Source organism: Pyxicephalus adspersus, chromosome 6 (genome assembly GCF_032062135.1).
Source record: "Pyxicephalus adspersus chromosome 6, UCB_Pads_2.0, whole genome shotgun sequence".
Classification (NCBI taxonomy): domain Eukaryota; kingdom Metazoa; phylum Chordata; class Amphibia; order Anura; family Pyxicephalidae; genus Pyxicephalus; species Pyxicephalus adspersus.
The window spans coordinates 3,737,798-3,763,934 of NC_092863.1; the positions used below are offsets into that span (position 1 = coordinate 3,737,798).

The following is a 26,137-nucleotide window of genomic DNA, read 5'->3' on the forward strand; positions in this document are numbered from 1 at the left end:
AAATGATTGTAAATGATGGAAGACTATAGACACTGACCGTTCCTAGAGATGTCTGTTGGGGGCACTACAGAGCCATTGATTGGAGAATAAGCCCTATGAGTCCTTGTAAGGGAAGAGCTGTGTGAGAGGTTGGTGCACCATGCATTGTAGGGGTGTTGCTATGAACGGACCCTTAAAAGTCCTCCAGGGAACAATAAAAATATTTCTAGGTACAGGGCGGCCCCCCCATAGACACAGATTTGAGCCACTTCCATACCTCCAGGGAAAGTACTATTGGTGTCATTACATCACATGACTGGCCTGATGACGTACTCTACCAGCTGTATCCACCGATCAAGTGCATGCCAGCTCTATTTCAGCCATCTGGACCATGGGGTAAGTAATGGGGTGGCCATTATTGACTGCAACAAGTAAATAAATTAAAGCACCATACGCAATAAAAAATTAAAGATGGCCTACGTGTTCCAGGAAGCTGGGCTTCCCATTATAAAATCACTGAATAAAACCAACACTTAACCTTCCCTTAAGATGGGACGCCATATACATACTCTATCAGGAGGGTGAGCTGAGACCTCAAACTCACTGTGAAGGGTGCGGAATGCCTGGAAAGGTCGCCCTGGTTATGACGTATCAATAGATTGTATCAACTTACTGAATAGGAAGGTGATTGGTGTGAGATTTTTATGTGAATTAGTTATAATAATAATCTATTACCCATACAAATATTAGAAATATCTGGATACAATTGTATGATGTTTAATACAAAAAGCCTTCTGAATGATTGAATGAGATCCAAAAAGTGTCCACTGGGACTACAATACCCAGATTCAGGTAGTGAGGGTGGAGAAGGCAGTACAAAGAACTGATGGCTTCCTCTATTCACAGACAGCGCCCTCTATGGGAAGCCCAGGGTCTTCTAGCTCTTTGCAGGCTGGCCTGGTGGCCTTTCAGTGGTTGGACCAATGGTGGACAGTCACTGGGTGAGACCAGTCCAATAATATATAAACACCAGATCTCTGCATATCAATTGACAGTCCCTAAAGGACAGAGCCATGTCCCGGTCTACATGATGGTCAGGAGGGCTCCTGAACCCATCCAATGTACATCTAATACAAATGGGCCTCTATATACAAAGGGCCCCTCTATGGTATACATGAATGGCCAAAGGCAGAGACTGGCGGTGACAACACATACAAGGATCCGCCACTCAGACATATAAAACCAAGGAAAAGGATACTTCCTGATCCTTCCTGGGGATGCTCCTTTGAAGCATTGAAGTCATAGCAATGATACATAACCAAAATGGCCAACGTACATAGCAAACCGCTATGTATGGCAACAAGGCCACAAACCAGACGTAATTCAGATACAATATTTTATATAACATGAGAAAGGTTAAAAATCAGAGGAATGCTACAATTGTGTATATTGGGGGGGGGGGGAGGGATATGTGGGGAATAATGTTGGAAAAACTTGGAGGGAATACTTTCATCAGGTATAGGAGGAAAGCAGCAAATCACACCACCATCTATAACTGAATTCTATAATCCAAGGAGAGATTATAGGTAATGCAATGACCCCACTTCTGCAGGAGTTGTGCAGAGGGGCCCCTCGGTGATGGGGTCAGATCTTCCATAAAGATAAACTAGTGAGAGAGAATAATCTGGCATATTTGTACCTTTGTTCTAATGGCAGTCTGGCATCTCCAGTATGTATTCGGGAGTTTATGGGTAATTGTTGTACCATATCAGGGGTTCCATCACAATATAAATCTAAACATTTGTTTTGTGTTTGGTTATTCCTAATACTTCATTTATATGTAATACTTTACTATGGTGGGAATGTCCTACTGCGTGTAACCATGGTGCAGCAATGTAGAGGCCCCCTTAATGCGTGGAGCCAAAGTATGGCCTAAAGACAGAAAGAGGGAAGGTAGACTCTCCGTTCAGCAGACAGTAGTGGCATCTAGTGTGACGTAGGACAATCCTCAGAGATGGTCAAGTTGGAATCTGATGGGAAACAGGAGAGTCGGTAGAGATAGTCAGGTGGGGATCAGGTGGGATGCTGGACAGTCAGCACAGATGGACAGGTTGGGTCAGGTGGGAAGAGAGACACTCAGCACAGGTGGTCAGGTTGGGTTCAGGTATGAAATGATAATGTGTGTGCTCCTTTAATAACTAGTTTTTGGTCAACTGGATGACTGGATTGGTTGTTGCGCCTTGAACCCCTTTAGGTTGGGTCAGTGTGGCTCCACCAAACAGTTTAGAGAACACGTGTGTCCGTCATCGCAGTCATCTGTCTGTCTCCCCCAGTTGGGTCTGATCTGCAAGTCTTAGCTGAGCTCAGGAACATCTGGCCCCCTCACAGGCTGCCATCAATCGGCACCTCGCTGTTTATACATCTTGTTGATGTTGGCAGATTCTCCCAGAGGCTCCGGAAGAATAATGGAAGTCAGATGAATGATTGGATGGAGGAGCCCCAATAAACCTTCTCCACCATTACCAGCACAGTGTGTGCAGATCCCACCACCCAATCAGGAATGGAGTTTAAAGAGTACCTGTCTAAAAAGAAGAATGGGAGATGCTGAGCTCAAAGAAGATGAAATTTACATCCAGAAAATCCCGTACAACTGTTTATCATTAAAAAGATCACCACTTTCACCATTTGTATCAAGCTTGATGAACATGTTCACATCCCCATATCGATGTCACAGTGGAGATCAGTCTATGGGCCATTTACCTTCTTTAAAAGTGCATGTCAATGCAGGAACTCATTCACATAATGCAGGAGCTCATTCACATAACGCAGGAGCTCATTCACATAATGCAGGAACTCATTCACATAATGCAGGAGCTCATTCACATAACGCAGGAGCTCATTCACATAATGCAGGAACTCATTCACATAATGCAGGAACTCATTCACATAATGCAGGAACTGATAGAAAGTTGTCACCCCATAACAGGAAGTGTATGAACAACGCCCATCATGGCAGCATCACAAAGGATAATGTATTATAGTAAAGCCTATATGAGGTTTTATTGGTTGGATTTCCATCCATATGTGCAGGCAGATGTTTGCACTTTCCTAGCATTTCACCGTCGTTTGAGAACTTGGTAACCTCAGTGCAACCATACATGTGATTAGGCCCAATGGGTTGAGGTCCTGGGGTTCCATGCTGCCCTGCTATACCACACACACCTGTAAGTATGTTCTCAGCAAAGGAAAACTTTTCATAGGGGATCCCAATGTGTGATTTGTGAGCCTCAGTGCAGGATTTCTCCAAAGATGGAGATCAGTCCTGGAAGTAAAACATGATAGTGATGGGAATTATACGTTATCCATGCCAGGTCGGCCTGGGCAGATTTCAGAAATCACTGAGCAGCGGCAATGTTTGATATTACAGTGTTATTGTATTGTTTGATGTTATAAGCTGAGGTTACTGTAATGATAACACTATAATACAATCCTCAGATCTAGGATCATTCCCGTAGACATAAAGCCATTTCTGCTGGCAGGGAATAGGGCCCTGGGCTAATATAAAGGGGCCCCAAATGCACAGAATTAGTTTTCTCTGCACACACAAATAGGGCCCGGAAAGGATTGGGGCCTTGAGTGTTTGCCTCCCAAGAGCATTGTGGGTATGATTTCTTCATCACATGCTCACACTTTTTATTCCAGGCTGAACCCCTTTAACTATCACAGTTCTTTATACAAATCTTTATAACTTTTAAGAAAGGTTTTAATGGCAACATATCAATGTCCTCCTGTGCATGTCCTGTAGTGGTCGGCATTGGCATCTCCTCTGGTCCTTTACCCAACATACAACCCAATATCATCAATGTGTGGCCTTCATCTCTATACTTGGAATGGCACCAAATATTCCAGCGTCATCTCCCCTGCCGGTGCAGATTTGTGATACATCACTGATGGAAGTTTCATCTTCAGCCCATGACTGGTTCTCTTTAGCCCTCCGTGTTCTCTTCTGTTCAGCTTTGCAGTGTATAAATCTCATTTCCTCCCGAGGATTTCTTACAGTTCACTCGACTCCTGGTTGTTGGCCATTTTCTATTTTCCTGACACTTTCACCTCTTCCTTGGTCTGCCATTTCCCTTTTCCATCACCAGGTGATTCTAGAATTTTCGCCATGGATTGCAGAATGGTCAGTGACCAAATAAAGTCCCAATCCTGCAGAACTGACCCGTCCACTGCTATGGAGGAACATTGCACCCTGATTGATGGAGAATATTGATTGTCCTTTATGGAATTTTTTGGGTTGATTCCATAATTTATTCCTCATTGCTAAGTGATTTCACAATTTTGGCCAAGGGTTCCATGGGGGAAATTGGATAAAAAACAGTCCATGGCCAGGCTCCATTGCTAAAGAAGAACATTGAACCAGGGTGAATGAAGACATTTATTTATTAGTGATGCCTATGCCTAAAAGCTCTTAAAAAAAGTCGGAGGAAGAGCAACAAAGTGAACATTTTTGGCTTAATTACATTATTCCCCAACTTGGGCCAATAATTACAATATCATTTTTTTCCTTAGGTTTTACAATGTCGGAATGTTAATGTTTAGTTTCGGATCTGTGATTTGTACATAATACGTGTGAATGATCATCCTCCAGGATTGGCCATTTCGTTGTTATTGCACCATGATCAGTATGAACGATTTACTGTCACCATAAAACAAGCTCAACCAATCACGGTTTCTTTTTCCTTACCAAACATTTTAAATGATCCAATTTTCACGTGTCCTATTTTTTTTTTAATAATACGGCCTCGAGTCTTTTCTTTTGGAAACAATAAGTGACATTTGGCAGTAAATGGAGAGAGCGCAGCAGAGAACGCACTAATGCGGTGACACGGCCGTGCCCTCCATTGTTGGGAATGAACGCGGAAATCATCGTTGTTCATCAAAGGGCTCCTAATGCAGTTAAAACATTCAGCAATAATTCCTGCACGCATTTATAATTAGTGTCAGCGGCGGCACACCTCGCCGAGCAGATTAACGCTATCAATTATTTAGCGCTGAGTTTAAGATGAGGAATTTGATTTGCCTGGCAGCCGCTATTTGTTCGCCAGCCCTGACACTTCACATAAAAACAGCTCCACTGCATGGAGAACAAAAGCTATTTTACAGACAGACCCCGCGCCACGCCTCGCCCCCCCAACTAATGGATCTTCAATGATCTATGGAGGCCGGGGACGGGGGGAGCGCTGCTGGGGCTCCAGAGGACAAATATGAGGGACCTGTCTACCATTAGAGGGTATGGGGGTCACAAGCTGGGCCAGACCCCCCAACATCATCTAATTATGCAGAAATCCACCAGCAGACTAAGACTGCCAATATACTCGATATTCACTGGAGTGAACCTGGGCAAGTTCTGATATCTGACACGTTTCAATCCCCACCAGGAAGATTCACCCCTCTGCATGTTATGTGACCAGGGTCATAGACATAGAAAGTGATGGAAATTCAAAATTTGAGCAAAAAATTGGGGTAAATCTTCCAATAGGACACCGGCTTTACAGACAATTAATATCATAGTGTATGCCTAGCATAGGAAGGGGATTTCATTACCTTCCTGTTGTGTCTCTAGCACAGGAAGTGCATGGAAATCTCCCCAAGGTGACACATCACTATTGCTTTGTATTACATTGGAGGGACGCAGCTCCGTGTCATAATATCAGGACAATGCAACGTTTGTGCTGATGTGAATCCAGAAGAAGCCGCAGTTCATCTACATTATCGCGGATGGTTTGGGGGGGATTTACTAAAAGCCCTTCACAGGATCTTTCACCCAGCTTGGTAAATGCAGTGAAAGTTCATTTTGCAATAAATACCAAAACACATAAAATAAAATTTTTTTCTTGCGATGTGATTGGACAGTTAATGTTGGAGCTTTATCGAAGTGATAAATATTTTGCAGAGGGATGGTTCATTTTGCTGAGCAGTCTGAATTTCTTTAGTACATCCGCCCAAGTCTCACTTTTCACACCTTATTCACCCGGCATTGCTGCCCTCTGCTGGACAATAAGGTAAGTGACCCCACTGACTGCTGCTGATATAAAATGCATTATAAGGGAGGATTAAAGAAATACTCCAGGGATTGTGTATCACCAGGAATGATGTCCAGCAAACACTGCAACTCTGCTTCATCTAATCCATCAGTTGCAGGGAAGAATAAAATAACATGATGTTAGAAGGCACCTCTTGAATTGTCTTACATGTTTTTAAAACTTGTACCAATCCTAAATTCATTTCAGCATTTCCTGTGTTGATACAATATCGCCACGTGTCATTTTCCAGGGTCTCGGGCCCATCACATTCTAATCTACCATCACAGCAGAGGTGTAGGGGTAAGAGAGGACCTACTAAAGCATGGGGTGCAAATTCCAAAGTGGGGACACTTAATTTATAAAAGACATGGGTCACATGATCAGAGCGGGGTAGGTAGGGAGGTGTGAAGATAAAAGTGTTCTTGCAATAAGAGGAAGGGTCTTCGAGGTTTTGCATGCTGTGTCTCCACTGGAGAGAATTATCCCGGTGACACTGCCGGAGAAAATGAAATAAAAAATGATACAGTTGTCACAGGAACAGGAAGTAGGAGGAAGAAGAGGAAAACTCTTCCGGTGATCCGTTATTTGTATGATACCGATGTATGTGCCACTCTCTGTGTTTCCCACCACGTGTGGACGCAGCGGTGTTCCTCTTCCTTAGTTCTCCAATAATAAAGTGTCATCTTGGGGCTGTGTCACATTTTATGTTCTCACTAAACCGGATCCTTAGGTGCAGCTTTATGAGGCCAGAAAATGGTTCTGTAATGGAAGTTTAAAGCTCAGTCTGGTCTATTAGAGATGTGCGCGGTGCAATCTATAACTAAGAACCGCACTGCCAGCCCCAGCAGCTGAAATGTTCCCACAATCTAACGCCACCTGCCCTCCTACTATCACCATCATGACCCTCCATGGGGCGATGCCCTGCACTGACCATAGGTCGAAATGGCCACCCTTCCATTCTCCAATTATGTTTCATGCCATCTATATATCTAAAATATAAGTGAGCTGGAAGAATACCAATCATATACATACGCACGATCACCACTAGGAATTTCTGGACCCATACTAAGTAAACTTCTTTGGCTCCCTTCCTCCAGAAATGCAAAACCTCAGACCTACCTAAAGATTGAGTGGCCCTGTGTGGCCCCCGTGGCTGGCGCCTTGCCATCTGCTCAGTCCCTTGCACTACACCACTTGTTCTTAATGAACCAATGTCTTCTCGTGCAATAGCTGGCGGTAGGGAGGAGTACAGTGCCATTCAATGCTGCCCCCATTCATTTTCTATGGGGTGCCTGGGGTAGCAGCTACATGTGGGACAATAATAAATGTAATACTGGGGCAAAAAGAGTCCCTGTGTCCACCAGTACAAGGGCCCGACCAGATGGCGGGGCAGGGTATACAGCATGATGATGGGATTGGATATAGGTCAGAATAGAACATGGGTGACAGATGGGAAGGTTTGGAGAAACTGCGGATTAAATTTAGGAAAATTCCCATCTTGGGCTGCAGGAAAACGTATAACACACCCACACAATGATATTAACGTGCAATCGTATCAGTATATCTATCATATAGATTTATGGAACACCTGGAAATCCAACCAACCAGGGGGAGGGTGACTACAAAAGCCACAGACCTGTCTGCTCTGAGTCCAGATGACATCTCACTGACCCCACTATGGCAGCTTGCCCCAAACTAATTGCAATTCATCATCTGGGAAGCATGGCGTGATCATTCATGGGGCGGATGTTGTACATGATGGGGGATTAGTGCAAGATGAAAAGGGGATCATAATAGATGTCTGAGGATGGGAGAGCTGTATAATCAGATTATATTGTAGAAGAACACAACCTCACCCCAACCGGACCCCAAGAACTTTGTGTGACCTCAACACTGCCATATGGGAAATATTCTCCTTCTGAATTCCTGCAGAAAGATTCTGATAACTGGGAATCAATGGAAAGGGGACACTCTGCTGAAATCTAAGAGGACCTGTCTGGACCTTGGAGTTTTCACTTCACTGGCAGCATACTCATTCAAGGCCACTAAATAGAGAATCCAGGACCAAGATGACATTCCAGATAAGTAGTATTTTCAGAAGGTGGTCTGGTTAGGGTTAGGACAGGGTCTCTTTATTACCTAAGGCAGGGACCCCTACCCGTCTACACAGTCCAGACGCTATTGGTAAATGAAGGGAATCTATGGGTGTTGATTTTGGATCTTTGGCATTCAGCCGGGGAATCTTTTATTCATTACCATATCAGATAAACATAAGAATTGGCCATGCTTGAGCACAGCCCAGCGATCCTTCCGCAAAATGATGGAAAGAGTCAACAGGCCCCAAGAAAAGGAAGCATGAATATTAAAAAAAAAAAATTAAAAAAAAATAACTCCCCTGATGTAGGCAAGGCCTCGCCGACAACAAGAAATGTGTTCTTTCAGTTTGTTCGAGGTGCGGCGTTGTTTGTAAAGCGCTGCTCCTTTGATCCGCCGCCGCCAGCTCAATCTCTGTCAGCGTTGGCCCATCTCACTCAATCTAATGAACTCGAACCATCAGAGCTTTTTAAGTTCGTCTGTCTCCTTCCTGCATAGTTAATATTAAAAATGTACTAACAGCAAGATGCGGCAACCAAATTATGCACATAAATATTGCTGGCGTTGCAGAGGAGGCGGCGAGAGCTGAAGGCAGCGGCATCGATGCCAGCTCGCATTTGCAGATTTTCCGTCAGTCTGTCATTAAACATGTTAGATGATGATAAGTGAGCGGCGCGCTCCTGCATTGCTGTGCTTACTTCTGTTGTTGATGCGCATTAATGGGATAATACACATTAACTTCTCTGCGCTCCGATGAGCACAAAACATTTTCTATCCGTCTCACTTTGCTTCCCCTTCTGGCCTCTGGTAAGTGCTCCACGTTATCGGCCTGCCGCAAAACAGAGGCAAAAATACTTTTAATTACTGGCCTCTGACTTCACATGTCCCATCTTTTTTTTTTTAGAGTAGCCATGACTTGATTGATGTCAAAGGCAAAGGCGGTGGCGATTAATGGGCAGCGCAGTGGCTAAATAGCGAATTTGCAGAGCTTGTGTCCAGGGATCGCCTCCCTCTTGGATGCCCAAGGCACTGGCTGTGAATATTTTCAATGTTTTCTATGGCTTTCCACTGGTTGCTTCTGTTTCCTTCCACAATCTAAAAACGCACCAGTTAGTTACTAAGCAATACTGATACTAGTGACTGATTGCACATGTTTGGGTTTCCTCCATGTGCCGCCACAATTTAAAAAATATGCACTGGTAGGGTAATTAATGCCTTACTAAAACCCTCCGGATTGTTGGTTTGGATTGTAGAGCTATGGAGTATAGACATATATAATCTCTATATAACCACAGACGTGAATAGGAAAAGGACACAAAGAGCGTCACATATAGGAATCTATTGAACAATAAAATTTTGTTGTTGTAAAATAATTCTATAGCATCTCCTGCTACTTGTGAGAGGATGGTGGGTATCCCAATGGTGGAATAAACTACCATCAAACAAGGAAGACGTGAAGGCTTTGAAGGTTTGCAAAGATTTACATGATTGTGTCAACATGGTGAGTCTGGTGATACTGAAGCAAAGATGGCCTAATCATTTTGAGGAAGAAGATGAGTGCAGAGAAAGTGGAGGGGTAATAAATAGTTGGAAGGATTACACGGACATGGTATTTTCCTGGCATATATACAGTATGAAAAAAAATATATTTGATGCCAGGTCAGCTTAGGAATCTTGTGTGCATTACAGACGTTCGTGTACCACAAATTGGAGATGGTCCATTGAACCTGGATTGTCTCCAATACTTGGTAAGTGAAAGTTGATAGTAAAGGGCATAAACTTACTTCCCACACAGCCAAACCCATCACTATATTCAAACCAATAGGTGGTACTTCTAGCCATGTGGGTATATAATATAGGCATCCACTTTTACAATGCAGTGCTTGGTGTCTGAATGGCCATTGCATAGGCCGGAGCACTGTACTGTGTAGATGGATTGACGGTGCAAAGCCATGCAAATCAAAACTTATAAATAAATCTTGGGCTGACCGAGCAGCCAGTCAGATGAGTTGTAGCAGGGAGTGCAGGGAGTTAATTTATAATTTCTGAAGGTTTATAAAGGTGCCAGGATGGGTACAGGTTCACATCATCATCCATATCCGCATATACACACACAGGACTATATGAAATAAACATGGACCTGATAAGCACCTGGACTGGATGGCGGTCAACTGACAACTATTCATATCTTTATGCTGGCCTTACATTGATCAATTTTTCACACAGTGTAAAGAAACCTATGTTTAACAAAACAATAGCCAAAAGTGGCCTCTGGAAATCAATTCCTCTGATAACTCCCATATGCCAATTGGGATTTAGTTTGATTTTTATCAATTCGATTTTTTGATCAATGTAAACAAAAAAAAATCAGTTGTTTTCTGCATACCGCAATCAATGCTCATCCCATTCTTTAGTATCAATTCAGTATAATTGATAATTGATCATTATATTTTCACTTGAGGTTTTTGTTAATGCTCAAAAATCTAATCAAACAGAAATCAATCAAGAGGTCCTTATAACCTATCAGATACTTTTATGATCAATGAAAACTTTCACACCTGTCAATGTTTATTCATATCAATTATAGAGATCAAATAGGTCTACTCTTACTTTTTTACGTTTTTTTCACCTGTTTGTTTCCCCTTGTTCTTTATATCCTTATAATGAACCATTTTTGCCAATATCCACATGGCCTTTGATATCCCAATTATCTTTCTATAGTTACCATACATAATCTCCCCTTTTCCCTCATTGGGATCATTTGGCGTGGAAGTCTCAAATATGTTTTTATCAACGCTGTATCACTGTGACTATATAAATCTTAAATATTCAAGGTAAACTTTAATCTCAATCCTCCTCTGAAGAAGCCTAAGGGCGAAATACGTCGGGAACTTGAGAACTTTTCAAAAACTGAAGTTGATGTTTGTTCTTGAAATGTGAAAATAAGTGTATGTTATTACAGACTTTGATTGTATATCATTAGCTAGTTGATCTATGTATGGAATAGGAATATACTGTATAACAAAAAAATTATGATGAAAAAATTTTGCCTATAAAAGCCTGTCTATGCCTCCACTTGATCACATACATATCAATGATAAAATATTTAGGATCTGTTCAAATAGACAGCTCAGCTGAAGCAGAAAATTCAGTGTATGGCCAGCCGTAGAAATCCCCAATTTGGTTAAAACTTCATATAGTAGTGCAAGGTGTGTTAAATTAAAATGAATGTCTACTTTGTGTGCAATTCCACAAAATGTGGAAGAGCCCCATGCCAATGGCTATCCAGGTCTCCACGTCAGCCCATTGTGGTATAGCAAATTTCTACACCATGACCAATCCAACAGGAAGGAATCCTCTCTACTCATTCACTCAACGTTGAAGTAAACATGCATTTGACAAATGTACCAACATGAAATATTCACAATTGAGTGGAACTATTTTTTAAAAATGGCCACACAGAAAGTAGAATATAAATCCCTAAGCCACCATACACAGGACGGACTGAGGGCCGGGTTTCTGACCACCAAAAGCCGTAAAAAAAGAAAAGCATGGAAGCCATGAGGGAGGAACTCAACAGCAAGGAGGAATTTGTTCTGACATAAAATTCTATGTGATCCCGGTGTTAGAGGTATTATAACCAGAATGAGCCAGAAAACGACTGCTACTGTGAATCACGCCACCCGCTCAGATACGTAACTCTATTGACTTTATTGATGCTTCCCAAAGGCAGGTAATCCAGGGCCGGATTAGTCCCGGCTCTGCAGATTGTCTTAAACAAAGCTCCGAGTAAATGATCTCTAGCCGGAGTATTTTCATTGTCACATAACATGCCCATAGGGAGAGCAGAGTGGACAACAGAAGAAATAATTCAGAAAAACATCCTTATTTCCTTGTTCTGATTTTTAACTCTGGGACCCAATAAACTACCAAGGTCTCGAAAATGTGCTCCCCACCCTGGGAGATAGTGAATTGCTTCTAATGATATCCTGTTTTTGTGTTCCCACTAACTTTCTAGCCATTACGCACAATGCAAATATATCCAGCAGGAACACCTCCCACCATCAACAATAAGCCAATCAGCCTGCTGGGAGCTTGTATTTAAGGGTGATATTTTTATTGCCACAAACTACATTTAGTGGTGTTTCTATTTTGCAAACTAGCAACTGCCCAAAATACCCAAAAAGTTTAACTTGGTTCCTGCAAAAAAATCAGCCCTGCTAGGAAACATGCAAACTATTGAAAATGCCATCCAATGGGGTAATTGTATAGCTGATGTTGGAAATGGGGTAAGCAATACAATATTGAAGGGTTAAATAAGGATTATGGGTTTGTAGTCCAGTACTGCACATTGTTACACATAAAACCTGATGGAGACAATTTATCCTGCCTGTGGCCCCGCTGATTATTCCTCCTCTGTGATCTCCTCAGCCCTCACCAGCACTCAACTTCTGAACTCTGAATGAGTGTGTCAGTCCTCCTGGGGACCACTAACAGCTGAGGCGGTGACAACAATGGCTTTAGAAGAGTTCTATATGATGTAATTGTCCCAGTGACAGGGCAGGAGGGGACAGGGGTAATTAGAAAACTTGTTTGTCATGTTTAACGATTTAGAGGTGAGGACAAAAGGGACTAATGTACTTTGGGAGAGGGAAATGACCATGATACTTCCAGCTTTCTCTGCATGATGCTGCATCCTCATGCCAGTCTAGTGTCAGATTCATGGATGTCATTAAAGTATTCTGCATTTTTGGCATGGACCTGGAAAATTGGAACATAGACATCTTCAAACAACAGTTACAACTGAATCAGCAATAATACCATTGTATAGTAAGACAAACTAAACAAAAGAAAGCACTGTACATTGTTGTGATTTACTAATGTACACTGAATGGGATTTGGATTCTTACTGACCCACCGGACAGCCAGAGGATCCTCTAAGAAGCCCTAGCTATTGTACGTGCCTGCCTTCTATTGTACAAAAAAGTTTCGGTGCACTGGCAGTTCAGTTGTCCTGCTTTGTTCCTTAGGCTACGTACACACGTCCAATGGTTCTCGCCCGATAATCGGCTCATCGGCTCAGATGAGAATCTGGTGTGTGTACAGCGCCCGTCGTCCATCATCCAAACGACCGTCCTGGCAGATCCATGGATGACAAACAATCCTAATGCAAGGGAAGCACAGTGGGGTGCTGCTCCATATGTACAGCACTCGTTCATGCATTGTGCACTGCTTGGTTGTTGGAAAGGATCGTGAAAGAGTCTTTCCAACGACTATAATTGCACGTGTGTATGCAGCTTTAGGGTACTGAACGATCCTGGGAAAGTGGCAGCTTCACTGGAGCAGTAAGTATGGGTATTATCAGACTGGTGATGGGGTTGTGATGTGGTTACCCCTTCCTCATGCCAGGAAACCGCTTCCTAGAGGGAGATACTACATGTAGCTTCTCCTAGCAGCAGCCTCACAGAAAATGAATGAGGATGGGAGTGAGCAGTACCAGTACTGTTCACTGCAGCCTGCTGTCAAACTTGCAGACGGTGGTTCTTTAAGAACCTAAGTGACCATGCAAGATGCCAGCTGCCGGGAGCTGTAAATTATTGCCCGATTCTGAACCTGTCCTATAGCTTTCCTATCAAACAAACACTGGGGGTTATTGCTGTCCATGACCCATTCCAGGAAATTGTCATCATTGCTGGCCCTGACACTTGCTGAGGGTAATTGCATACTTATACCTTAGCCTTGTTAGGGGGCAGAGCCATGACTCCCTGTATTTAGGGTCCTCATTCTTCTGGGTTGATCAAAGTGGTGTCATCCAAGCCAGAAGACTGAGGACACCTTGTGGGGAGGAGGAGGTAATGAGGGAGATGGTGGACAGTCACTGGACGTGGTATCACAGTATGAGCGTAAAACAATTTTTATCTGAGGTTGGGATAAAAGTAGCGGGAGCTCTACAAAAACACTGCAATTATTATTTTTTGTCACACAACTGTCTTGCAGAAAGATAAAGCTACAACTGCTTCTACCCCATTCCTGTTACTAATTACGTTTTATTTTTTATGGCGGCAGAGAAAACTCTCCATTCACTGTGGATCCAAGCCAGCTAATGATGGGTTTGTATTTCTGGCATATACAGTCAGTGATGTGTCCTGTGGCTGCAAGAAATTCACTTATGATGAACACTTTTCAGCGGCCAAATCACTTCATTGGGCTTCCTGCCACAGCCCACTCGCCTGGACCAGAGCTGCCGTTCCCACTCTTCTTTAATGCATCGCCTTTTTATTACCCCAAAGGCTAAGCAAGGGGCTCGAACTGTGTCTTGGCCGCTTATAGTCCTGATGATCAGAACATAATGGTTCAGTTTCTTCATCATCCAGGATTCTCCTCCTCACAGTCCAATAATTACTGCTTGTTAGGGCTCCAGCTCACCCCCGGCTTTATTTGTCGGTTGTATGAGAATGGGGAGCAAGGCCAGACAGTAGCACAGAACCTGCATGAAATTACCTGCAGGAACCTCTCACTCTGCAAGAATTGAGGAATCGCCTCCTGTTTTACAGCCTTTATACATCCAAAGGACTTACATCTTGCCAACTCTGGCCTTTTTTCATGTTAACCCCCCTTCCACCCAAGCTTCAAAGTATGCATTAGGTGTGATTTACTAAAGCTCTCCAAGACTTGAACTAATAGGCTATAATGGGAGACCCTGAGTGATCCAGCAAACCCTGCAATGAATTTATTAAACTCATTTGCTATTTTTTGGCAAATGCTTTCATTCTTGAACCAGATCAATTCCAAGTTTGTTGGATCACCCAGGATTTCCCATGATAGTCTATCTTCTCCAGTCGAAAATTTTGATAATTCAGGCCCATTGTGTGAGGTCAGGCAATCTACAAACGATGTCCTATCTTTTGTGCCCCCAGACCAGACACAAGCAGAAGATTTAGGATAAGACCTTAAAACCAAGCAGGATGCCTATTATTGGGGAACACAGGCCAGTCCATCTCTCCTAATATCACATAGGGGAAACGCGCCTGGAGATAACACCTAAGTGGACGAGGTTTCTCGCCTTACCGACTTTCATACCTTATTCTCTGAACTCTGAATATTGTTACCATGTAGTATTACAGAGATTATTAACCATTTAATGTTACTGCTGTACCTGTTTTTCCATTTTTGGAGAGGTTGTTCTACTCCTTCCTCTTTTCTCTCTACCAATCCCCAGTTTTTCCTCCTCTCCCCTTTTTTTTCCAGGTTACTCCCTGCACCCATGGTCGCAATTCTAGACAAAATAGCATGTAGACGCAAGACTATGTTAAAGGGGCACTCCCTCCATTTGTTGAAATGACGATTTCCATTATTTTCCTTAATGTACAGGGGCTAAACTCCCAGATGAAACGTACACAGGCGTTCTGCTATTTCTAAACCCATAAGGTGGATGTTATATGTTTGCAGGAGACCCACTTCCCCACGAGAGGCCCTGACTGAATATTTTAGGCTGAATAAGGAGTCAGGCGTCTCTGCAGCAGTATTATGGGTGGCGCACAAGACAGTTATTAGAGGCTCCCTTATCAAAACAGCATCCCGACTTAAAAACAATTAGAACAAGAATATGCATCCTTGTGCACCCAATTTGTAGCCTCTCCAAATCGAGACCTGGGACAGCGCCTAGACTTAGTTAGGACACAATTGAACTTATGTACAGCTACCATTGCGGAGAAGCAGTTGAGATGGACAAAAAATAAATATTATACCTATGATAATAAATCTCACACTCTTCTGGCAAAAAGACTAAGTACCCTGACAGACGCAATACCCTATATTGCCTGAAGGTTAGTGGAGTGGGCTTTACTAGTAACCCGGAACATATTTTAAAAGAGTTTTTTGGTAGGTTGCGATCCTTATGTCAGTCACCACAAGCTTTTGATGGGAAGGCCATGGACCAGTTACTTTACAAATTATCCTTGCCTGAAGTACCAGCTTCCATGAAAGAAAGTTTAGAAAGGCCTAATCAAGACTCAAGAGGTATTGCAGGCAATTAAAAAACTTAAGCCCAATGGACGTCCTGAGTCTAAGGGGTTTACTGCGAACTATTACAAACAAATTGCGGATTTGATAGGGACTGGTTCCCTATCTAACCCAAGTCTTTAATAATGTGCTTGCATGATACAGAAACCTGACACCCATACCACTGCCTGTTTCAATTACAGGTTTATCTTTCTACTCAATCTTGATGCCAAGTTACTGGCGACTATTCTGGCATCACGATTGAATCGAGGAATAGATCTCCTAATTTCACCGGACCAAGTAAGGTTCATTCCTAGGAGGCAGGCAGGAGACAATACTAGTAGAATGATGCACCTAATGCACTTTGCTCGCAAGACAAAGACGCCGGCTATGTTCCTGAGCCTTGACATAAAGATAGCCTTCGTACTTTGGCTATACCTAATGTGTCTACTGGAACATTGGGGATTCTGCCCCATTTTTCTGCTTGGGTCTCTTCACTCTACGCAGCGCCCAAGGCCTATATCCAAGACATGGGCTTTCGCTCCTCTTACTTCCCTATAGGCAGGAGCACCAGACAGGGTTACTCGCTTTCACCGCTGTTATTTGCCCCGGCGATGGAGTCAATGGCAACAACCATACGTAATCACCAAGATATTAGCAGGGTGAAAGTAGATGACTATCACCATAAACTTAGCCGTTTTGCAGACAATGTTCCGTTATGTATATCCAACCCGCTGGTGTCTCTGTCTTACCTGATGTCCCTTCTAACGCATTTCCAGAAATTCCTCTGGTCTACAACTGAAAAGTATCAAAAGCAAAGCCCTCAATATGACTTTGCCTACTGGCATGGTAAGCCATCTGCAGGCAACATTTCCAAGGAACAACGCTTTCGCTATCTAGGGGTCAACATATCGCCCTCCTACGAGACTTTGTACTCTGCCAAATCAAGCATTTTATACAATCAATAGTGAGAGGAATTAAGGGTGATGCGCCGCTAAGTGTTTTTGAACGAATATGTGTATGCGATCCGTAGGCCAAAGGAGTGATATCAGCCTTACACGATACCCTGGCATTGATACCATACAATAGGCAAGCTGCCCTATGTGGCTGGCTAAGGGGCAGATTTGGATCAGGGCATGGAGCAGGATGAGTGGGAATAAATATGGGACACGTTGGCACACTGTAGTGTTAATGCCTCAGCAGTTGAAGTCAATTACAAGCTCATGATGCGCTGGTACATGGTACCAAAGCGTCTGGCTAAGATTTTGCCTATGCATAAAAATACTTGTTTTAGAGGCTGTACGACTGTTGGCACTCTATATCATGTATGGTGGGATTGTCCCAGGATTAAAAGTTACTGGATACGTATTTACTAGATGGCTTATAATTTGGTGGGAATGTCGTTTCCAAAAAGTCCAGAAGAAGCTTTGCCTAATTTAAAACTGTCCAGTTGCACTAACTTACAATCTAACTACAATTTTGCTACTGACTTACCTATTCACATCAGCAAAGATGGTATTGGCAAAAGCCTGGTGGTCCTCCACCCCAAATGTGGAACATGTTAAAAAGAAAATGGCTTGGTTTCTGGCCAATGAGAAAATGGTGGCAATCCTTACTGATACTATGTCAAAATTCCAAAAGGTCTGGGGACCCTGGATTGACTATAACATGCCCAAAGGATGGGATCTCACCTTCATAGTAGCGGGTTATGTTCTACTGATGCCTTAAAATCAAGGGAAGTTTAGGATTTAGTTTAACTACTGTTGTTGAAGCCACCAGCTCAAATAAAGATTTGGATTCTTGACCTCTAAGGATTTATTTTGCAAAACGCAATGCAGCAATTAATGTTATAGACACATTGACACTGGACTTTATTTTTAGAAATTGCTGTGATATTAGGTTCTGACGCTGCAATGTGAGCTCTGACATGGTCAACTTTTTCGGATTTTTTTGTTGTACTGCAACTCTCTTTTGGTATTTTTCTGTTTCGTTGTTTTTCAAAAAAAGTTTGTTTTTGGTATGATTTGTTACTTTTCTGTTGAAAAATCAATAAAATATTGAAACCAATAGATGGTCAACCATTTAAGAAGGGCAACCCAAAACAGTACTCCTGAGGCCACATTGCAGAGAAATGACAATATGGTAACAATGCCCACACATACCCACATATACCCATAAAGGCCAACAGACATCAATAAACATTACATTTTGCCAATGGTCACTGCCATGTTCATGTTTGTGGATGTTTGAAAAGCATTTCTGGGATGTATAGTGAACAAACCCTGCAGGCTGCATTTTGTTTGTCTGTGTATGGTTACACATAAAAATTTAAATTAAGGTTTTTAATGCTAAGGTAACCGTCCATTTAAACTAGTCCTTAAAATCTAAAAATATAATAACTGTGAGTACCCGGCTGAGTGATTATGGAGAACACAGAATAGACTTCCCTATCTATAAACAGTGAAGGATGCAGCTAGACACAAATGTATCAATATTTTGTATTCTGTTACCAACCTCAGATCCCAACTGCAAGTAAACACAATTTCTGATATTCTGCATTATGCATTCTAAAAAGTACATCATGAAAACCAGATAAACAACACACTGCAGACATTTACATAGATTTCTTTCTGTGGGAGCTTTTGGGGTAAATAAACAAATTATTAAATACATCAAAAGAAAATAGTGAAAATATTTTCTTGTGATTCAATACCGCCAGGCTGCAGAAAGGCTCAGACAACACGCACATGGTATAAACTAGATAGGAAATGAAAAAGGTAAATAAAAAGCTCCACCCCTGCATAAAAAAAAGGACCGCCCCTGAGGGTAGGAGAATCTTTAATTAATTATTTAAGAATAATTAACTAAGCCCAAATTGTAGAAATAAACTAAAAGGTCTCAGAGGTCCTGGTTGTGTGGATAAGTGGCTGCAGCAAAACACAGCTCCATATAGGTTTTCACATTTGTAAATTTAAGGTAACACCCATAATATACATTTTATTTGTATTGTTTGATTCTGGCATTAGTTGGGCTGTAATGGCATGTGATCAGAATCAATGTAGCCTTGTCTGTCAGTATGATGTGAATGCATTGTGTTCAGGAGCAGGGTGATGTTGCTTCTGACAGAACATTGTATGTTTAATTGTCTTTATTATTAATGAATATACATATGTTTATGTATGGAAATTAAAGCACTTTAGAAGAATATCTGTGATGGATCTCAATGTATTCTGAAAAACAAAGTGCTCATGAATAGATTTTATAGATTATAAACCAACAATAGCTGGTGCTTAATGGTGGTTGTACCCAAAATCTTGGGTGAGCTCCATCAGATGAAATGAGACCAGGCCAAGAATCTGCCCCTGCCATCTCCCACATCTAATTATGAAGAGCAGCCTCATTGGCCAGAAGCACCATGAAGGATGTGGAAGGGGGCAAAAACAGGTTACCATGCAGAACAACAGGGTGATATGTACAAAGCAAAGCCTCTTGGGATTTGGGGCTTCCAATCCCTCATGGTCACCCATTGTGTCCAATGCTTCCAAAATGCTTCCCAATGGCTTAATATATATACAAGGGTTAACAAGCTAAAAATCAAAAGCCTTTCTCATCAGGGCAAAGCAAATCTGGAAGCCGAACATTAAGAAACTCCACAAACAAAGAAGCAAAAAGAGAAACTAATCAGAGTCATCCACAGTAGCCAATGAGAGTTCATCTGTTAGACGTAAAGCCATTGAAGAAAAGATGAATTCAGATTGGCTGACAAAGGTGGCGAAAAACATATAGCAACAAAACTTCTATTCTACATATATAAAATCTTCCACAGAAAAAAAAAAAATACACGTCATTTATTTGTATAGCCGGTTCATTCCCAGGGTCATGAAAGAAGATGGCAAAAATTTTTTATGGTGGAGAATACATAGAAATTATCGATGGAATAAAAGCAAGTACTTACAATTTGGTGTTCTGAATTTTCGATGAGGAGACTCAACAGAACCAATTCTGAAAAGAAATACAAAATAGTTCAATGTGTGACCATAAACTGGTCCTCTTTGGTCCATCAAATACATAATTGAAGGGGTTTTGTTAAATCTACTCAATAAAAGGCAAAAAACAAACACCTGATACTGCTATCAGTCATGGAATGGTCATTTTCTGGGGTTCTTGAACACGTTAAAGGGGAAAGAAACCTAAAGCAGCCATCACATTATTATAATACATTTTTGTTTCTGGGTTTAGCTAAACCTTGAGTCTGTTTCTCTAATTGTAGAGATAGCAAACTGCCACACAATGGCCCCTGACTGTGTCCAATTATTGTTTTTATCTAATATGTCAGTTGGTAGCTGCAATGCCTTTAATAAAGCCAAGGGTGATGTGTAAAGAACTGATCTCTGAATATTTATAATAATGTGTAACAGATGACCCAGGAAGAACTAACCTGTACTTAACCAGTAAGGACAAAGTGTGATGGCCCAAGCACCATTTTATTGATCTGGCTACACAATTTATATCGTATGCCTTTAATTCCAGAGATATTTCAACATTCAGCTCTGTCGGCTTTGCCAGGATATACAATGTAAATATTCAATATACATCCAGAGATAATTCAGCCATACTGTCCAACTAAATGTCTTAATGGAAATGTTCATATTCAGGGGCGGATAAAGGGAGGTGCAAAGTATACCACTGCACAAGGGCTCCGGACCCTCCTCAGCCAACAGAGGCGGCCTATAGGGAGTCCCAGTTTGTTTAACAGGGGGGATCCAAGTCAGTTCTGGACAGGGGCCCACTTTTGGCTACGTCCACCACCGTTCATAATACATTGCTTTGTCGAGTCAGTGAAGTAAATTAAAGCGCACCCCCTGCAGAAAGTGCCCCCCAAGTCTCAGGGTCTCTTGTCTGGTTTAATGGAGGACTGACATTAAACATTTGGTGCAGGACATTAGGTCAGTCCGAGCTCATAGAATTACTCCGCAAATATGGGAACCATCTCATTACATAGCTGAGCTTGGACTGCTTATTCCGCCTATCCTCCAGGTCTGACTCTATGGAGGAGGTCTGAAAATCAGGGACAGGCAATGTTTCTGTTTAGTTTTATTTTGCTGTCTGTATCTTGTTATGGTGATCCCACTTACTGTCCCAGAAACCCAACAGGAAGAAAACAGCGAGAGCGACGCTAAAAGGAATTCTCTTCTCAATTGTCACCATAACAGCTGTCTCCATTGGAAAATGTTGGATCTGTGTCACTTCATGTTTCATTGACAAGAATTATTAGGACAAATAGAGATGGAGAATCTCGCAGCAAGAGCACAGCAAAGAAAACTTAACAGAGGGTCTTCTTTCTTATGTTATCTTTCTGTAGGGTGTTAACATTTAAATCATGGGGGAACAATATTTACCTATTATACAAACTTTACTTTCTGATGATTTTTGTATCATTTTGTCATCTCTAATCTCAACCTTGTTAACATTGGGGGGACCCCTAAAATAACGTTCAGATCTTTAGCGAACCCCTTCTATAATTACTATATCCACAGCTCACAGTACATTAGTGTGGCGGTTAGTGGGAAGAATTCATCCTACATTGCTGGCCAGTGGGAAGAATACCACCATTAAAGATAACCAAAAAGGTATTGGTGTCACTTACACTAACTTGAGAGGCACAAATTACTAATTGCTCAAGGACCCCCCAGCAACCTCTGGAGGAACCCTGGTTAAGAAACACTGATCTAGACACATAAAAGGCCCAAACAGAGAGGAGAGAAGATGTCTTTTGGAAAATCGGGAAAAACTTTCTATAACTAAACAAAACTAAATGCAAAAAAATAAACCTATAGTGAGTTATACACATTAGCTGCCGATACCAATCACCTTCTAAGAAGGTTAGTTGTATGGCTACCACTGGTAGTGTGTGATTCACGGGCCCACTTTCACGGGTCCAGCACTTTCGGCTTGTTTTTGGTCAGTGAATAAAAAATGTAGTGAATAATTTGGCAACTTCTGGAAGAGTTTGTCAATGGCGGTCTCCATATGATTTCCAATACAATTTTCCTTTGAAGTCCAATTAAACTTTTAATGCAGAGAAGAGGGCATGTTAGACCAGTCCTGTTATTGAATGTCAATCACTGAGTGCACAAGACCAATCCTGGTGCCTACCGGTCCCCACAGTCAAATTGGACATATATCTGGACAACCAGCAACTGAAAAGGAGTGATATGATGATATTAATATGGCAGTTCTTAGTGCAGTGTCCATCTGTCTGCATGTAATTTTACATCATTTAATAGACGTTTTAGTTTTTTCTGGATCTTGCGCTGCAGCAGTGTGCTCCCCATTGGAAGGAAGCGAGGTTTCATTTAACATGCATACCACCAGGGCCAAAAAGGGCCTCCAACCAGCCTTAGGGCCCAAAAAGGGCCTCCAAACAGCCCTGGGGCCCGGGTGCTATGGGATCTGGCAGGCAAAAAGAAACAAGACTTTGGAGAAAGCAGAGCCCAAGCTGTGGCACGAGGAGAAGGAAGTAAAGGGTTAATGGTGTTCTACTTTACAAAGAAAAAGTCAAGACAGTCTTGCGCTTCTTGATGTTAATGAAGGTGTCACACATTGTCTCCTGAAAGTTGTGCCTGGCAATCTTCCTTTTTGCGGATGCCTACACCAGTGACATTTCATCTCACATTCAAAGAGCACTACCTTAATGAAATGCATAATTAACATATTCTAATTGTGCTGAGCGCTGTGATGATTTTGACAGAACTCACTTTCCATGTCTAATTTGATGCTAATTTAATCTGTTTCTCTCCCGCCGACATGACCTTTCTTGATTGAGTTTCACGAAGGAAAAATTTTTTGATGGATTGATTTATCAGTAAATGCGGAAACAACAATGGCTTTGGAGGAGAGCCGGGCCCCGACTTTCTCCCTTTTTCTGAGGGCGCTATAGGCTGCATGGGTCGCCGCGGGCCAGCTCCTGCAGGGGCTCCATGGGTATGGCTGTGCAAGCTGCAGAGGAGAATTAGAGGACGGGGTTCCAGGATCTTGAGCTGCTCCAGAGAAAAACCTCATAAAGGACTCATTATATTACAAAATGGCATCAGACTATGACCCAATGGTCATGTTGGAAGACTAGAAACCTACCTATGTAAAGGGGGATCTTAGTCCTGGAAGATATGGGGACACTGAACTTATAATGCTGAATATGGCCTTCATGAACATCACTAAAATGCAAACTAGGCATTAATTTACAAGATGGAAGTAGGAAATATTTATGATTGTAAACGTAGAGCTTAATATATCATAAAAGACTACAGTAGGGCATCCAAGGCCTTTTTTATCTTCTGGTTCTGGACATCTGCCTCAGTGACCTCCACCTTTCAGGATATGGCACCTGTGAATGTTGGTATGCTTATAATGGCACGGGCCATATCATAGCTCCAATATCTAAACAAGAACATAACCTGCTCCTGAGTTCCCTGTAAACAATGGAGGGGCCCCAAGAGCAGCCACATTTCAATAAAGAATGAAGACTTCTAGACTTCTGTGCACCTTCCTAATAACTACCAGTAATAAGCATGGCCAATACTCCTGGATCCAGGACCAAATCATGACCAAGAAAAAGAGGTTGTACATAGCGACGCAACACACCAAAGCAAAATTTAGCAATGTATACTAAAAAAAAAAAAGTAAAAGAGTTTGTAATGGGAAATTTTTAACCACAAATGCAAATTTAGCATTTATGTGAGACTTCAATGACAACTGGAGGGACATTCTGGCCCGAGCAGGTGTTTTTAAATATCCAGTGGGTCAGGAATAGCTGCACAATAGCTAGCTTATTGATACATGGATGTCTACAGTTATAGAACACAAGGCAAATAAAAAATTCCAATGTCCTACAGCAACCATCATTTAAAAAAAAATAATCAGAGGAATTAAGTGAACATCTGTGTTTTTAAAAGATGTTTTAGATGGTAGACTTTAAAGGTAGAATTCTTTGGTTGAACGGACAACTTGCCCAACTGACAGGAGGTTGTATGCCATGTGCCTTGCCATGCCTCACCTACCAACAACCATCTACTTCACCCAGCAGGTTCCACCAGCAAGACTTACAGATACCCCTGAGATAGTTTCCTTCATCTAATGTTTATTTACTTAATTTTAGCTAAGGTGGCTACAGACTTAGGAACTAATTACCTGATCCATTACAAATTTATTAGACATATATAGACATAAATACATCTACTCCCAATCACACCTAGGTGAGGTTCTTCTTCATTGGAACACTGGACAAATTTTACTCTTTATAGATATTAATATAATCATAAAATGGATTCTGTATAAAGCTAGTTTAAGCTGACCTGGTTTTAGATTCCTATGATTGGGCAGCACGGTGGCTCAGTGGTTAGCACTCTGGCCTTTGCAGCACTGGGTTCGAATCTTGGCCAGGACACTATCTGCATGGAGTTTGCAGGTTCTCCCTGTGTTTGCATAAGTTTCCTCTGGGTACTCCGGTTTTCTCCCACATTCCAAAACATGCAGTTAGGTTAATTGGCTTCCCCCCAAAATTGACCTTAGATTGTAATAATGACGTATGACTGAGGTAGGGATTAGATTGTGAGCTCCTCTGAGGGACAGCTAGTCACATGAGTAATATGTCGGCGATATATAAATACTGTGTAATAAAAATAATTACGATAAAATGACCTCTCATAGGGTGTGGAAGCCACCCTAAGAAAACCAATCATTGTTTAATCAAAGGCTTAGGGTTGAGAGGTGCCTAAGATCCAGAGCATAAGTACAGTAGGGAAAATTCAGGTCAACAAACTGATTAACAAAATTACAAAACCTTGGCCAAGCATACAACTTTCATTTTTGAGTTTATTGAGCTGTTTCCCTGCAGTTTAGCTATATTGATGACCCCTTTATTGCCCAGCTTGAGGTATTGATGAATACCAATCAGTACGAGAGACAGGATCATGGTCAGTGAAGTAATTATTAAATTTTTATTGAATATAGCCAGAGAAAACAAATACCCAAAGGCTCAGGTTGTCTGCCTATCAACTGCAAGTTATAATAACTAGAGAGGGGCTCTTGATAATAACATGAAAATCTGGACTCTGCAAGGCGTAGCAACTTTATCTTTAAATTTAGAGGGTTTGGATATTTGGAGAAAAATCCCTCTAGAATTATTATACAAGAAGAAGCCGACCATCTGGTAGGGTGAAATAAGACAATGCTGCCAGACTGTATATGTCTAAATGAGGCTTTGAAAAATGACAAACGACTTTCCTTGTAAAGGTCAGCAAAGAAAACGAAGGATAAAAAAATCCCAGCAAAATACTTAAAAGGACGAAGAACGAAGGAGAGAGAGAGTCCACTTTGTAAGAACTCCCAGCCCAGTCCAAACCAATTCAGCACTGTGTGCGTTCTTTTTAGACTCCGTCTCCGGCCTTTCACTCGGCGTCTCTCTAATCATTTCCTGAGTCCTAATGTTTCTGAAGTGACATCATCATACGAGGCTACCTATACAGAGCTGCCAAAGAGCACAGCGAAGACAGATCCGAGAGGTGTTTCCCAGCTTATATCTGGAAATGGGACACCAAGGGAGTAAATCGCTGCAGATGAGGGCATCTCCAGCTCTAACCATATATAAGCACCTATAAGTGACCAATATCATTAATAAACTGCATTTATATAGCGCCAACATATTACACAGCGCATTTAACAGGGGTTGACAGACAGTGACACAGAAGGAGGAGAGGACCCTGTCCCGAAGAGCTTACACTCTAAGAGGAGAGGGGAGCAGCACACAATAGGAGGGGGGATATGGATTGGTGGGTATGTAGTGAGGGTTTAAGAGACAGAAGAAGACGGGTAGGGGAGTTTGAAAAGATGGGTTTTGAGAGTTATTTTTAAAGTGAGGAATGTAGAAGCAAGCTGCAAAGGATGAGAATTCCAGATAGTAAGGGCAGCTCTAGAAAAAA

General features: G+C 41.9%; 1 long non-coding RNA gene across 2 annotated transcripts in view; it reads right to left on the bottom strand.

Annotated features, from left to right (window-relative positions):
- The window catches only part of LOC140332915 (uncharacterized), a 146,684-nt gene that overhangs the window by 79,798 nt on the left and 40,749 nt on the right, over positions 1–26,137 (bottom strand). For both annotated transcript variants that reach the window (XR_011921251.1, XR_011921250.1), the window contains exon 3: positions 20,116–20,162. This is a non-coding gene — a long non-coding RNA (uncharacterized lncRNA). The remainder of the gene's footprint in view (positions 1–20,115; positions 20,163–26,137) is intronic.